Source organism: Bombus pyrosoma, linkage group LG5, assembly GCF_014825855.1.
Source record: "Bombus pyrosoma isolate SC7728 linkage group LG5, ASM1482585v1, whole genome shotgun sequence".
In the NCBI taxonomy this organism is placed as follows: Eukaryota; Metazoa; Arthropoda; class Insecta; order Hymenoptera; family Apidae; genus Bombus; species Bombus pyrosoma.
The window spans coordinates 964,779-979,875 of record NC_057774.1 but is presented as its reverse complement, the minus strand read 5'-3'; the positions used below and the strand labels follow the sequence as shown (position 1 = coordinate 979,875).

Here is a 15,097-nt window from a genome sequence, read left to right as displayed (position 1 = left end):
GCAGACAAGCATTAGTGACTTTACAATTGATATGTCAGCGACTACAAGCAACTCGACGGTAATTACGGGTTGGACCGGTAACGAGGACACGTGTTTTCCATGGAAAAACTTCGATCTCGAAGACGAGTCGAACAAAGCGATCCAGAAGGATGAAGTAGGAGGAGGAGGATGAGGGAACAGAGGCTTCTTCTCTAAATGCTCGTTCACCCTCGCCTATTCATTCTTCACGTATGTCTACTACCTGCGATACAGCCTCCCCGCCATTAACTATAGGATCCATTCATCTTCGAGAGCATAGGTGAACTTGTCCTCGCGATCTCTTCAGACACTCGATGATGCCCGCGCTCTGGCTCTCTTTGGACTGAAACTTCAAAGCCTGCTCCTTTCTCTCAACGGAGACAGAGAAAAAGAGAGAGAGAGAGTAGGCAAGAAGTGGGCAAAAAAAATATGCGTTTTATTATCAGAAGGTTTTCTTCTTCCAGTACATCTTTTACCATTCCATCTAATTCATCGTTGATAGATTTATTTCCGTGCCTGGGAAACGGAGGCAAAATACTAGAATGATTTGATTCATGTGATTGGTAAAATTGAATATCTATAAAAATTGTAAGGTACAAAGGAGACTAATGATAAGTCGCTTTTTCTTTTTCTTCTTTTCCTTTTTTTTTTTTTTTGGCCGAGGATTTGTAGAAATTTCAAGGTCACCTCCATTTTTGAATACACGCGACGATGGATTTTAATTATTAAGCTCCTCGATTAAAAATAATATTGAAAATTCTTTTCACAAGAGTTTCTCTAATTTAGCAAAGAATTCTGAGTGGAGTCGAGTATGTGGTTGATTGAAAATTTGTACGAACCACGGGGATAACGATACGCTCGTGCTCCCATAGCCCGGCAACAGGGACAGATACGGTCTCTGTTTTCCATGGTGTGGGACTGACGGGCGTCACTGGCAGCGCCGTGGCTAATTTCCTCGGCATTGAACCGCATTGTGCTCTAAATCGGCCTTCCCGCCTTCGAAAACCCACCCCCTTCGCAATCGCATGGACAACCTACACCGTATCTCTCTGTAAGATCGTCCAAGTTCATTTAGTTTTTTCTTATTTCTCAGTTTTCCTGTTATCGGAGAAATCGTAGGTAATTTTCTCCTCGTCTCGCTCTAGATTTATACGTCCAATAAATTATCTCTTATCCAGTTTAATAAGATTTCTTGCGAATTTGGCTTTCTATGGTAATTTCGATAATAAGCTGCAATTATCTTGTTGACTCAATTTTGCCCCATCTCTCCAACTTTCGATCATTTACAAGAGCCTGAAGAGAAAAAAGAACGACATTCAGCGTTTTATTGATTTAATAATCGTAATTACAAGAAAATTGACAATTTCTCGTTCAACTCTTTACCTTAAAACATCGAGTCACGCGTTGAGTTGCGAAGGCGTCAAGTTTTCAAAATCGAACAATTCTTAGTATTTCACGTCCAGTTAGCTCTAAATAAGCTTTTCAGCATGTTTACAGCAATCTGCAGCCGCCGATCTCGCCTGAAATTATAAAAGAATAACGAAGAAAAAATGAGAAGATTTCATGGTCGAAGCGTGCACGATGCGTGAGGCCAGAAGAAAAGCGAATTAAGTCCGGCTAGAGTGGTAGATTTAATCGCGCTATTTTTTACCTCGCGGAGGAGCACGGGTGAAAAGTCGTGAATATCCGCAAGGTGTCAGCGAGCCGCGGCTCCTTCTTCACCACCGGTAAGAAATCGTGAAACGGGTTGAGGATGCGTGGAGTGGCGAACCGGAGGGGTGGGATGAGAGAGCGACTCGACGTCGAGAGGGATCCGCCCTCTCGTCAAGGGTCCAGCCAGTAGACAGTCTCACTAATTACGCCGCGCCTCATTAGCGTGGAAGCCTGGCAGTCGCTTAAGGACACGTACGACGAGTCTTCTTCGGTTTCGTCAAAGATACAGATTTCTTTTTCCCTTTTCTGCTCCTTCTTTGCTCTACCCTCCCTCTGTCTCGGTTATTCCTCCTCGCTCTTCGTTCATTCTTTCCTTTTTTTCTTGTTTCCTACCTTTGCTAACGGATGAGAGGGGAGGGCAAGTGAAAGGGGGCAGGTCCTTTACCGCGACTCTTCCTCGCTCGCTGACACTGAAATACTTAAAAAAAAAAAAAAAAAAAAAAATATTAGCAATGAGAGAAATCCTCTTGTTGCCGCGAGGCAAGAGTTCGAAAAGCACGGATGTCCGCGCAGAGATCCCTGGGGTGAAAATTCCAGTAGGTACGTGGAGAAGTACGTGGTTTCTTGGGTAAAATTGGGAACGATAAGAGCGAGTGTTTTTCCTTTGTGGCGAAGATATCGGCGGTCGTCGAGGATAATTTATAGGGACTGTTGGATAGATTGCTGATACTTAGTATTTAACAAGCTATTTTTAATATTTAATTGGCTATTTTTAACGTCGACGATTTTTAAGGAAATTCTAAATTATCCTATTCGAATATATTTAATAAAGAAATTCACATAATTATATTGAAAATTATCAATTTTTATATATCTTTATACGCATCAGAGATCAAGCAAAAAATTTCCTCATCCTTCGATGCAACCGGAGCAATCAAAATCGTTAAGGGACACAGTAGGGGCGTTTGGGATCACTTTGATTATCAATTCTTCGCTTGACCAGCTTTGGTCCACCAGGATCGTCTGACTCGAGGCAATTCTCTCGGCGAGCGTGAAACTCTATTAGAGCCAGGAGGGCCAGCAGCTATGGTACCGTTTCGATTTGTTCCTGTGAAGGGTACGTGCGATTTCTAGTGGCTAATAGAAAGGCTGCCCTCGACTCTCTATAGTTACTACGAGATGGAGGAGGCAGGGGTCGATTCGTTTGGTCTTTTACTTAAAGCCAAACCGACCCCATATTCGTTTATATGATCGATATTATCGGACCATCAGTTGCCTGTTTAATCGGGGAAGTGTCCGATTCGTAACTGTCCGATACTACTTAATATTTCATGCTGACACTGCAATGCTCTCTGTTGCATTGCTTTCTCTGACTTTTGCAATTCCTAGCGTAATTGCGTACAAGGTAGAATATTTTTCTTTCCAGTTATTGTATCTTACAATATCTGAAATTCTGAATATATTTAGAATATTCTTTTGTAATATGTAGCATTGTTTCTTAATTTCTATTACGATACATATTTGTAAAAAATATCTAAAAAATCTGAGGCTCGTGGTACTATAGTAAATAATTTTACCACGACAGAAAGCAACTGAATCTAGAGCGAAAGAAAGAGGAAAAGATATTTTCGCAGTGTTAGATCTATTTTTCCTGAAATTCTCGTTACGTTGACTTCCGGGGCTAATTGAAGAGTCGAGGACCGACACGTCTGCTCGTATTACGTTCCCATGAGCTAACCGGGGACGAAGGTCCTCTATCGTTCGCAAGAAAAAGAACGGCCGCGAGAGAATTTTCCTTTCTTTTTTGGATCTCAGCGGATCACCTGAATGGAGGAGCCTCTTTCACATAATAAAAGTAAATGATGCGCATATCCTACGTTCTCCGGCCAGCCAAAGAAAAGATACGTTGTTTTGTCGAGGGACCATCATCGATACACCTGTGCACTAACTTCTAATTTTCTTCTCTTTACTCTCAGAAATAACTTGAATGCATGTAGTTTTAGAGAAGAAAATCTTTACCTTTTTTTCCTTAATTTTTTCATCAAAGTTAAGTTTTTCTTCCACTTAGGATTCATAATGTCCAATTTCTCTTTCGTAGTTTTTACGTTGCGTCCTAAAACTAATAAAATCATATTAATAACGAACGATAGATACTTAATAACCCTCCCATTAATACCCAGTAGTAACTTCTAGATCCTAGATCTAGTACTAAATCGTAAATTACTCGTACCTATATCTACGAACTTATGTATATCCGAGATCTGAAAGCAGTCGTCAGCCATAGAGCACAAGCTGTTTAAGTTTTGAAAAAGGGAGCAACCTTGTACTTTGACCCTTGAAGTGAAAGTGCATCGGTCGAACGTGCGTTTAAGTGACACTATTCGGTAAGAGAATTTGCGTGACCTTCCCCGTGGGATTTCTATTCGATCCTTTTCCTTTTCTAGCTCTCGTTCCAATTAACCTTGAGGCCACGAAGCGGCTACGAGCCTTTCGCCTCGCAGGATGCGAAGGAGAGCATAAAGGGGGCAGTCGAATGAGATTAATTCAGAAATGACGACGAGTTCTTGTTGCCTCCCTGCATACGCACGATTATATACGACGGATGTGCACGCACAGAGAGAGAGAGAGAGGGGGGGGGGAGGCTGGACGACTCCCTGAATATATGTGTAAACACGCTTCGTAATACCCTTCTTTCTACGGTGATTTTGCTTTCATTCTTTGCTTTTTCATATCCTCTTTTTATTGCTTTTTTCATTTAGTTTCTAGTGTTTTCGTTTTAAATGTTTTTCCATATATATATTTTTTTGTAATTGTTTTTAACTGCTCTTTCTTTGCTGTGTTATATAATTAAGTAGTGTTTTTTAGACGTTCACTTCGCCCGCTTTCGTTTTTTTTATATAGAACGCAGTTTACATAATGAACGCCTTGATTCTAGTTTATAAAAGGTTCAATTCTCTTCATCGTCGTTTAAAGATCCTCGAAAGACGCTTTCGCGACTGTTCAACTGTCATTGTTGCATCTCCATTCGTCTCTCATTTTTACTTATTCCATTTCTTCACGCCATGTAAATTACATTTGCGTTTCTAGGTCGCGCGATTAACCGACAGAAACGAAAATCAATCGTGGCGTGTTTGCAACGTTGAGAATTCGACGAATGAAAATGTTTTCCGCATTTCTCTCCCGCCTTTCCCTTGCCTGCCGAATCGCCGATATTTTTCTCTGTCCCGGAATCGGGGCTTTTCATCGTTCCTCTTTCTCTTCTCCTCTCTTTCTTTCGTTTTTTACCTTGGCACCGTTTCCTCGCGCTCGGTTGCCTCGAGAACCCGCTCTACGCGCGTTTGTAATATCAAGAAACCGCGGCGTCGGTGAAATCCCCGGTTAGTATCCTCGTGAACGTAAAGAAAAGGTGAGTCGGTCCCGAGGGTGCGGTTTTCCACCTCATTTCCGCGCGAACGCGGCGAACAACGGATTCTAAATCCGAAGGAACAGAGAAACTACCCTTCTCTGTCTTTTCTATTGGATTTCTTCTATTGTACCTTGCTGTAGACATCGGCGAAGATCATCCGTCGAATCGGATTTTAGCAGGCGCCTTGACCGGTTTTTTAGACATTGTGCGGTTTTCTAGAGGATTCCCCAACCTCTTTTTAAAAATCTTTAATGCGGTAATTCCTATTCGTTGTCATTGTCACCGAAGATCTTTTAAAGTATAATCTCGATGATCATTCTTTTCCAAATTTCATCCTGTATGCAACCAACATATTATTTGAATTTGTACGATATTAATCAATTTGTATATCATCCAAGTGCTGGTGTTTCCTTGTTCGGTGAAAATTAATTTTATCAAGTAGGTGTTGCAACTTTCGTTATCAAATTGCTTTAAGACTTTCACTTTTATGCAAACCTTGTAATATACAGGTGTAAACACATCATCTCTGTAGAAATCAATAGATCATGGTCTAGTAGATTGTAGACGGTCAATAGATCGAAGGAAGAATAAGAATTGCAGGCGCTTTTGAAGTGGGTCCCTTTCTTCCTTTTTATTTCGGATCGGAAGTGTAAAAGGTTCTCCAGGCTTAAGTGGCCGGATCCATGACACGTTTTGATTCCTGCGGAACGTATCAGGTTTCGGAACGTACGGTGGCCGTGTTCTTCTCGGTTAGGGAACGATCTCGTTTCTGAACGTGTCGACTTGTTGACCCATCTACCAGCCACTCCCGAAGGATCCGATTTCACCGACGTTTCGAGGACTCGCGACCGTGCTGACCGTCCAGATCTGACCGTGGAATCCTCTTCAACTGGCTTCTCTGGAATTTCCTCGGACCACCGCGTCGAATTTCGCGGTTCCGTCGAAAATTTGGATATTCTTCGCTGTTTGCTCAATGAAACTACATTTCCTCGGTTCTCCGTGTTGGGACAATCTTGCGTCTCTGTCAATTAATCTTAAAACGATGGTACAAAAATTCAGTCATTACGTTACTACAAAATTTGAGATCTAGTCTTGATGTCTCCATCGGAGAGAGGTCTATAAACAGAATGGAGGTTCGTCGTTTCAAACGACACCTTCGTTGGGAAACCTGGCGTGTTCTCGCACGGCCACACTCTGCTCCACCTACTCCAGAGCTCTCGAAGGGTCCTTGATTTCGCAACCTGCACGAAAGTCTCGGGGCGCATAACGCGGTTGCCGAGATCGGAGGCGACGGAGACACACGGATGGTTCGCGCGTTGCCTTACGATAGGGTACGAGGGGTAGAAGAAGTAAATTCAAAGTACAGAGAAAGGGAAATAAAATAAAATAAAAGAAATAAAGAAAGTGGAGGAAAGATCGAGATGGGAAGGAAAAAGGGAGAAAAAGAAAGGAGAGGAAGGGAACGAAAGAAGGGGATGATATCCCTCACAGTGTGTAGCATTTGAAGGAGACGACGCTTCTCTTTGCAAGAGTAGAGATCCTGATGGGTCTCAGGAGGGGCGTATTTACAAGGAGGAGAGAGAGGAGTACGGAAGGAAGACAGGCGGAGGAAAAGAGGAGAGATACGGGACGCAAAGGGGGCCACGAGGAAGAGGACGATGGGAGTGAAGCATCCTCGACAGTTCTAGGATACTCCTTGCCGGTATCCTGGGGTCCTCGCTGCACAAGGACCATCCTCTTCCTCTTCCTCTTCTTCGCGACGCACTGTTTTCCTCTCTTTTTTTCTACCAGTTTAGGTCTTCTTCCCTCTTCTTTTCGTTCCTTTCTTCCTCCCGTTCCTTTCCTAACTTCCTCTCGTGACGTTTCTGCGCTTGCGACGTTTATACCTCTTCCTCTTCCTCTCCCTGTTCGTCTTCTTTCTCGTCTCCTTAACTCCGTTACAAAGCCGAGTAGCCACCTTTTCAGCGCTCTTCTCGCTTTTCAGGATCCACCGCGTTTCTACCGCAACTCTTCAGCTCGCGACCTCCTGTGCACTCGTGTGCTTCCTCCCTCGCCACAGCTTTCTCTCTCTCTCTCTCTCTCTCTCTCTCTGTCCCCCTCCTCCCTCTCTCTCTATTCTTTCTTTTTCTTTTCTGCTTGTCTCCTCGTTCTCCTGGAACCTCCTCGGTATACTCGCGCGTCGAGCAAGTGTGTAGGATTCGATATCACCTAATCACGATCCTCGAGCGGGAACAGACTCTTCTCTCGACGACTTTTCGACGGCACGAGGGGCGTGATTGTTTTTTCTTCTGCTGTCTCTGTTCACGAGCGTTACCTTAATGGTCTTCCGATACGTCTAGTAAAAGATTCGAGGACCTTTAAACGACTTGCGGTTAGATGCTTGGTGAACGGTATTTGAGTTCATGGGATTGAGTTTGATCTCGTGTCGCATGCAATCGAACTAAAGTTTCTGAATGTGAATCATTTTCTGGTCAATCCTCTAATTTCCTATCACGTAGAAATATCAACAAAGTCTTTTTTTATTTTGTTTCATGTTTCATTTATTCACTACTAGTTACGAAGTTTTAATTCTTCAGTCGTACCATATCTATTTTATTATTTTTCAGTAATATTTCCTCTATCGATTCTTTGCATTTAATTTCATTGCATTTAATGCGTCTCTATATCAAAAATGAAACTTATGTTCTCCTCTGCCTTCTAACGAAATAATAAAATCAATGTGGACCCATCACGAGGACAATCACAGAAATACCAATCTGAAACTATGAAATGGTTTAAAGATCATCCAAAAATCGAGACAGCACTCGACTCGACGATTAGGAGGCGAGTCGATGCTGTCTCTTATGATCGTAAATACGGTAGCTGTGGCTTCCGGAGGAAAAGGTAGCGTGGATGTAAACGCGGCCATAGAGGACGCGAGAGCGGCGGAGGTAATGCGCCAGCTGAGGCAAGGGTCCTTGCTTTGACTCCAAACTCACCAGTATAACTGAATGCCTCTCTATAGGCCGAGTACGTGCTTCTAAGTGCATCCTGATTTTTCGAAGCTCTTTGATTATGCCCTTCTCCTCTCTTTCTTTCCCTTCGGCTCTCCTGTTACCTTACCCCCTTGTATTCGCATTCTTCTTCCGTCTTTTCGGCTTTACCTTTGCTCGATCTGCAAACGGAGGACGCGGAAACAACTATCGGTCTCTTTTGCTCTATAATCGCTACGTTTCCCGTTTTACTACTATTGTTTCTTAAGGAAGTTATATTTTCTTATTACCCAGCAAATTTGACTCTACGATCTTGAATTGATATAAATTTTTTAATATGCAACCTTCATAGAATTCCTTTATTTATTCGTTTGTAGTTTCAGAATTATTTAATAAGAAAGAATACTTGCTCACGTTATCAAATCAGATCTCGCTATCGATTTCTTAAAGCCAACTCCTTACGCCTTACACGGTGAAGTGAAGAAATCGATTTACGGATTGAAACGGGCTTTTGGACGGCTCGGGTAGCGGCTGGATCTCTTCACAGGTGCACAAGTAGCTGTGTTGATTTATTTGATAAATGAGTAGTGGATAGGGCTTTAAGCGGGCGAGAGAGAGGGAGAGCTCTCCAGCGGAGAGTCCTACAACGCCGAGCGCACTACTCTTTCGCTCCTCTGCTTTCGTTTCCTCTCTCCCTCTCTCTCTCTCTTTCGCCTTCTCGTTTTTTACCCCGACTCCCTCTTGCCTCCCTGAAATCAAACGTAGAACCAGTTGGACCGACATAGGTCCCGCGAGTGCGATTCAAACACTCTCACTGTGGCTCCTCTCTGCTACTTTCATCGTCAATGCGATTTTCATTGCTTGTTTCTCGCGGTACACCCTGTCTCTTCGGAAACAATACTCTCCTGGAGAATACGCTTGAAATGATACGAAACTGTTACAATGTTACACCAAGTGTTTTACAAATATTTATAATAATTTTATCAAGAAGTATTGCACATAATTAACGATACTGATCCTTTCAAGAAGATATCAAAGAAGAAATGTTCCAGAAGAGGCAAGTTCCACGTGCACGCGAGACGCGACTTAATCCGAAACGGCTGAGCAAGCAGGCCGTGCGAGCATCGTCGGAGCCAGCTATTCAGAAATCCGCGTTTTTCTTCTCTTCTTCGCGGTCCGCCAATGTTCCGCCAATGTTCCGCCGATATACCGTCTCCTTCGTGGAGGACTAGAAAGCGAAAATATTGACTCTGTCAGCCGGTCGGTTCAACGTACAACGCGAAAGAGAAGCGGCCGCTGGAAGGCGGTACAAATTAGGGGCGGATATCGTATTGTTTTGGAACAATGTCAGAGGGATTAGCCAGTCCGTACACATCGAGCGTCCACGTGAAAACGCTCCGTTTCGTTCCCCTTCCAACATCGTTACAATTGTACCGACACGGCTATACCGATTTATCCAGGAGAAGCCGGGAAAATAACAAAGGATCCGTCTTTCCAGTTGGAACTTCTCGCAGACGTGGCACACGACGAGATCTGCTCTGCTTGTAATCGAGAAGGGATGGCGATCAGCGATTCCGTCGTCGTTATCGGCGATGAATAATTAATGTCGTTAATGAATTAAAGATCACCGTGGGTTAAAGAAAGCCAGCGATTGACTGGTTGGCTCGTTAAATATTGGCTGCATCTTGCAGCTTCGCCAACGTGTATTGATTTCGTCGCGTCTCTGACTAGGTGTATAAATAATTTCTAATTTGAAAAACGAATACCTTCCCCGAAATATGACATTGTTAACCTGAAAATTAATTTGAAAAGATTTTATAGTAACTTCCATCAAATTGATGACAATTGATAACACTATATATATATATATATTATATATGATTGCGGAGATTGATATTTAATAGTACCTAATCGATAAATAAGTAAAATAGGAAGAAGAACGATTGGGTGAAATTTATTTTTTCTTATCAGAGACACCGATGTGTTAAAGCGGGTGGCAAAGGCGTCAGATAAGGCACCATCGTTGATTGGATCACCGCGAGAAATCGATACCTCAGCCCCCTCTTCTCCGGTTCGGAGCTTCTCCTTCTTCGTTTCAACCTCTGTCTCCGTCGTTCCTCCGAGAGTACATGCTCTTACCCTCCACCTCCTCTTTCTCTCTCTCTCTCTCTCTCTCTTTTCTGTGTTCCTCCTCGTGGCCGCCGCCGTGGCTGCCTCCAATTTCCCCGTGACGGGCTCCTGGAGGATTCTCGAGTGCCCTCTCATCGCCCTCTGGGCCATCCAGCCGAGCTCTGTCCGGCAGTCTCCATGCCAACACCCGCTCGATAAATTTATTGGTCGCCTCTGACACGAGTGCTTCTGCATACTTCTTTCTCCTTCTCTCTGGTACTTCGTCTTATAACGTCACCTCTGTCACGCTCGGATACACCGTTCTTGCAAGTAGGGATATTTTCTTGGCCGATGCTCAGCCACGGGACCTCGCGAAATGTCACGCGACTCTTGCATTTCGGCTTACCCTATTAACGCTGAGCTCATCTCCTCGACTGTTAACAACCGCTTTAAGCTTTGTTTCTTTCCGACGAAAGAGGATTAGTTTTCGATTGCTGGCGTTTGATTATTTTTAGCTATCGGAAAAAATCTCTAGTTATGAGCAGTTATAGGCAATTTAGAAATATATATTTAGATGCCGTACGCATTCTATAGGAGTAGATACGTATTTTGAATCTCATGCTGCAATAGTCATTTGCAAATTGATATGTCAAATTTCTCATTCGGATTAAATCTCATCGGATAAGTTGAGTATAGTACGGACGATGGAATAGTTCCGAATTGATACCGTGCGGCTGAGAATCATGTGACCTCGAGCTCCAATATGTCTGAAATTACCGTAAACTTTAACGCCTGATCAATTTTACGATCTGGTTATTACCTGTTTCATATGTTCTCCAACTTTCGACAGGATTTAGTGAAACATAGAAATTCAAACTTTTCGAAATATGTAATCAAAGACGCAGCGATATAATCCACAGTACCAGGAAGCACGTACAAAACGTCCGTTAATCACGATCGAACGATGCAATCGTCGTCTAAGCCGGCGCGCAATTAAACGGCCGGCGAATTACGGTGGAGCCCGAATTGGTGGCTACTCCGCAGCTTGGTATTGGATCTCGCCTGTGGATGGGACTCGAATCAATCCGGTTCCCCCTTTGCGAAATTGTAAATAAATTAGGAGCTACGCGATCGCGAGAGTCAACACGTTACTTGCGCGCGACCGATCCCTACCTCATCTTTACCTCCCCCTTGTTCGTACGTGTGCGTCCGCTGCGTGGCGCCACACACGCGTGCCTGTGTACCGCTGCTTGCCGGTGCGCATGCGCGAACCGAGCGAGCTCATTCACCACGGTGGGCGTGCATTGCACGAAGCGGACGAAGATAGACAAGGTACGAGGGTTAGATTTGCGGAGAGCTGGAAAGAGAAAGGGTCGAGGGTCGGGAGGAGCACATAGACGAGGGACCAACACACCGTCGTTGCGTTTATTAACGCACGTTGCACGGTGGGGTTTGCTGGCACAGCATCGGCTGTGCGGCAACCAGCCAGGCAGGGTCAAGTGTTTCTCTCCGTCCTTCTTCGATCTTCGCCCTTTTCCGTTTCCCCTCCCCCTCATCCTCCTCGCCGACCGCTGTGTCCCACCTTCCCGCCCGTACCTTCCCCTACCCGTGACTCTGTATCCCCACCGTTTCCCCGCAACCCCCTATGGGTTCTACGGTCGCCTCGACCGAAGCTGAAATATCCGGAGAACGAAACGCGGTTGCTCGCAGGTCCAACTTTTCTCCTTATGCGCGTTACGTTTCCGTCTTTCACCTCTTTTTGTTCGTGGTTGACGATTATTAATTCGCGATAAATAATCAATCATGACGGAACTTTGAAATTTTGAAAAGGCACGATATAAAGGTATTATGAGAATTGCAAAATATTCAGAATCTCATATTCCTAAAAATCTTTGCAATAATCAGTGTGGGCTTGTAAATATTCGATGCGCGTTCGAACGATAATTAGGAAACCGCGGTACGTCGAAAATCTCGTTGGGAATTTTAGTAATAATTACGAGGCGATGATCACGGGATAAATCGGCCGAAATCTCAACGTGGATTTCGATAACAATCGACGGGCCGTGAATGCATTGGCAAACGTCCAACGATGCGACGCGGATTCCGATAATCATCGATGGACGCGCTATAAAACGTTCCAAATCACGATGCAGATTTCGTCAATGTGAATTTCGATAATCGTAAAATTCTACGACTATTTCGTAAAATATCAAAAATTACGACAATTAACGAGTATTGTACAATACAAAAAATGGCTATCGATAAATGAATTGGAAGTTCATTGATCTACTCCACAAATTCGAAAGTTACAAGGAGCGATGAAAAATAATGTTACAAACATTATGTTTTTTAATTTATCTTGAAACTTACTAATTTCAATAATATCAAAAAAAAAGGAAAGTTGATCAGTTCGACTTCCAAAAGGTTTAACAATTCTGGATAGAATAATTCTGAAATTATCTTATAAAATATTGGGAAATTCCCTGATGGCTATAAAACGATATACGATACGATAACTTTGATACACAAATTAACCCTAAAAAGAGCTATACGTCGATGGGTGAACCAGCAACGACGGTAGCTGGTTTGCCTAGCGAAAGAGAGAGGAGAAGGTTGTACATATTTTCCTCTCGTGTGAATCACCGCGGTCGACAGAAACAGGGAAACGGAGTTGAACCACGAAGAGAGGAAGAAAGTAAAAGTCGTTCGCAGAAGGGGGAAGGGGTAAACGTGTCTCCTTTCTCGTTTCGTTTCGTTTCGTTTCGCCGAGGCAGGCAGGCAGGCTCGTCGAGGCGCTAGAAGGGCCGGCGTTCGAGGGCCTCCATTACCGACGACTAAAAAAGAGGAACAGGAAAACGCTAAGAGAAAAAGAGGAAGAGGGTAGAAGGCCAGGGGGCGTGGGGTAGGGGAAATCTTGAGTTGCACCCGGCTCGTTTCTTCTTTTCCACGGCTCTGGCAAAGGCGAGAATGAATGCGTGCAAACGGCAAAGGGCGGAAGAAGAAAGGGAAGAACCATGACGAAAGAACGGAAAAAAGGAAGGAAAAGGACGGAGAAGAAGAAGAAGAAGAAGAAGAAGAAGAAGGAGGATGAGGAGGGGAAGAAATTGAAATCGCCAGCACGCGAGAGAGGTACCGGCGAGAAAAGAGGAAGCTGAAGGAGGCAACGGAGAGGACCATATACAGAAAAAGAGAAGAAGGAAGAAAGCGGTCGGAGGAATTACCGGTTCGTTGGCTAACTGGCTTCATAGAAGAAAAACCTCTTTATATCTCGCGCGCACGCACGTAAGCTGGTAGCGTGGCTGAAAAACGCGCCTTTAAGCCTCGAGTTTCATCGAATACACCCCGTGTACGAGTGGTACGCGGAACAAAGCCACCGGAAATCGCCCGAGTGGTACTCTGGCCTGCCTGGCGCCATCTTGTACACGGCTACCAGCCACGATGGGGAACGCACGCTCTTTACTCCTTCATTGTTCTTGTCGTCAGGTAGTTGCGCCACATTCGGATGGAACATCTCCCACCTTCCTTCTTCTCTTTCCCTCTGTTTTTTATTTTGTTGTACCCTTCTCTCTTGCGAGATGTCTTGAGACAAGTGACGGAGGAGCGCCGAAATTATGACCACTTTGATGTCGAGACTCTGTTGTTTGGAGGCCGGAGATGATGTTACGTGGAGACGTGAGTTCTTGGTGCTCGTTAGAGATTCTGATGGAGCTGATTGCTGGATACGTTGTTAATTAGAGGAGATATAACTTGCTATTATCCCTGTTAAATTTGGCTCGCTGTAGACTGGGCTGTCAATATCTTGACGTTGCACTTGAGCCTTCAATTCGAAAAAAGATTCTTGTAGTTTACCATTTGATATTTGCTTTAGTATTAGTTATACAACGTATTTTAGGTTTCACCTACTATTCAGTAACTTTCTTCCATTCCAAATTCTATTTATCATATGCCTTCGAGATCTATCCCGATTCGAAAGTTGCCAATACGTCAACCTTGACCGTCCCGTTTTCCCTTTTTCTTTTTAAATATCGAAATCGCTATCCGTTCTTCTTACGCAAACATTATTCCTCTCAAGCAGTTGGGTTAGGTGGGTGTAGGTAAACATTGTATAGCACGTGTAAGTAGAAGGTAAGCTAAAGCTAAATAAGCGTCTTCTGCTTCCTCTTCGTCTGTCTTCTCGCTCTTTCTCTATCTCTTTTTCTTTCTCTTCTTCTTTCTTTCTTTCTTTTTTTTTTCGTGCTCCGATACACGCCAGCAGGAGCGTGTACGAAGTGTCTCTTACCAGCACTGGTGCCATTTCATTCGAGTTAGTCGGTTGGTCTCGCCTCTAGAGGAAAGCGGAGGCTAAAGGGTTTCGATTTCCGTGCCGCGGCCGCACAAGTCTTTTTCACTTTCATCCGCGGGAGAGAAAATTTATACGCGCCTCGAATTCACTGGCACGCCTTTAATTTCTAATTCTTCGAACGAAAACGCCGGGTAACCAGTCGCCTCTGATTCGTCGCCTGCGAAAATCATCTCTCCGGTTTACACGCCGCGTCACCTGCAATCAAGATTCCGTCCATATCTTTCACGATGCGCAAAATCGCGATATTCAAACTATATATGTTCTATCGAACTTGTCGAGGACAGTGAAAGAGCGGAATACGAAATTTCGCCAAACAATTATCCACTATTTTCGTTACTAGTTGGGTCAGAGTTCCAGAATTTTACTTTGAATCTTGTCATTGCGCGAGAGATCAAATATTTAAGGCTCCATCCCGGATCTCTTTGTTGTAAGGAAGATTATAGTTCAGGGTGCTAGAGCGTAAAATTGTAGCTAACGGATTTTCAGTTGAAAGTTCCAGTTGCGTTTCTATGGGAACTGTGAACGATAGATTCCGTTTTAGCGGAAAACTTTGGCAAAATCTTCGACACTGTTGATACGACGAACGAAAAACGACAA

General features: G+C 43.9%; 1 protein-coding gene and 1 long non-coding RNA gene across 4 annotated transcripts in view; one reads left to right on the top strand and one right to left on the bottom strand.

Annotated features, from left to right (window-relative positions):
- Nucleotides 1-15,097, top strand: part of LOC122567934 (5'-3' exoribonuclease 2 homolog) — a 32,257-nt gene that overhangs the window by 10,991 nt on the left and 6,169 nt on the right. The gene's annotated exons all lie outside the window — the stretch shown is intronic.
- On the bottom strand, nt 713-11,167 carry LOC122567942. 3 transcript variants are annotated; one of them, XR_006316926.1, is made up of 6 exons: nt 10,979-11,167; nt 9,957-10,925; nt 8,464-9,841; nt 1,670-8,231; nt 1,402-1,538; nt 713-1,311 (listed from the first exon to the last, which is right to left on the bottom strand). It is a non-coding gene; the product is annotated as an uncharacterized LOC122567942 (long non-coding RNA). The 3 variants fall into 3 exon arrangements; XR_006316927.1 differs by having other exon boundaries at nt 1,402-3,790; nt 3,902-8,231; XR_006316925.1 differs by having other exon boundaries at nt 1,402-8,231.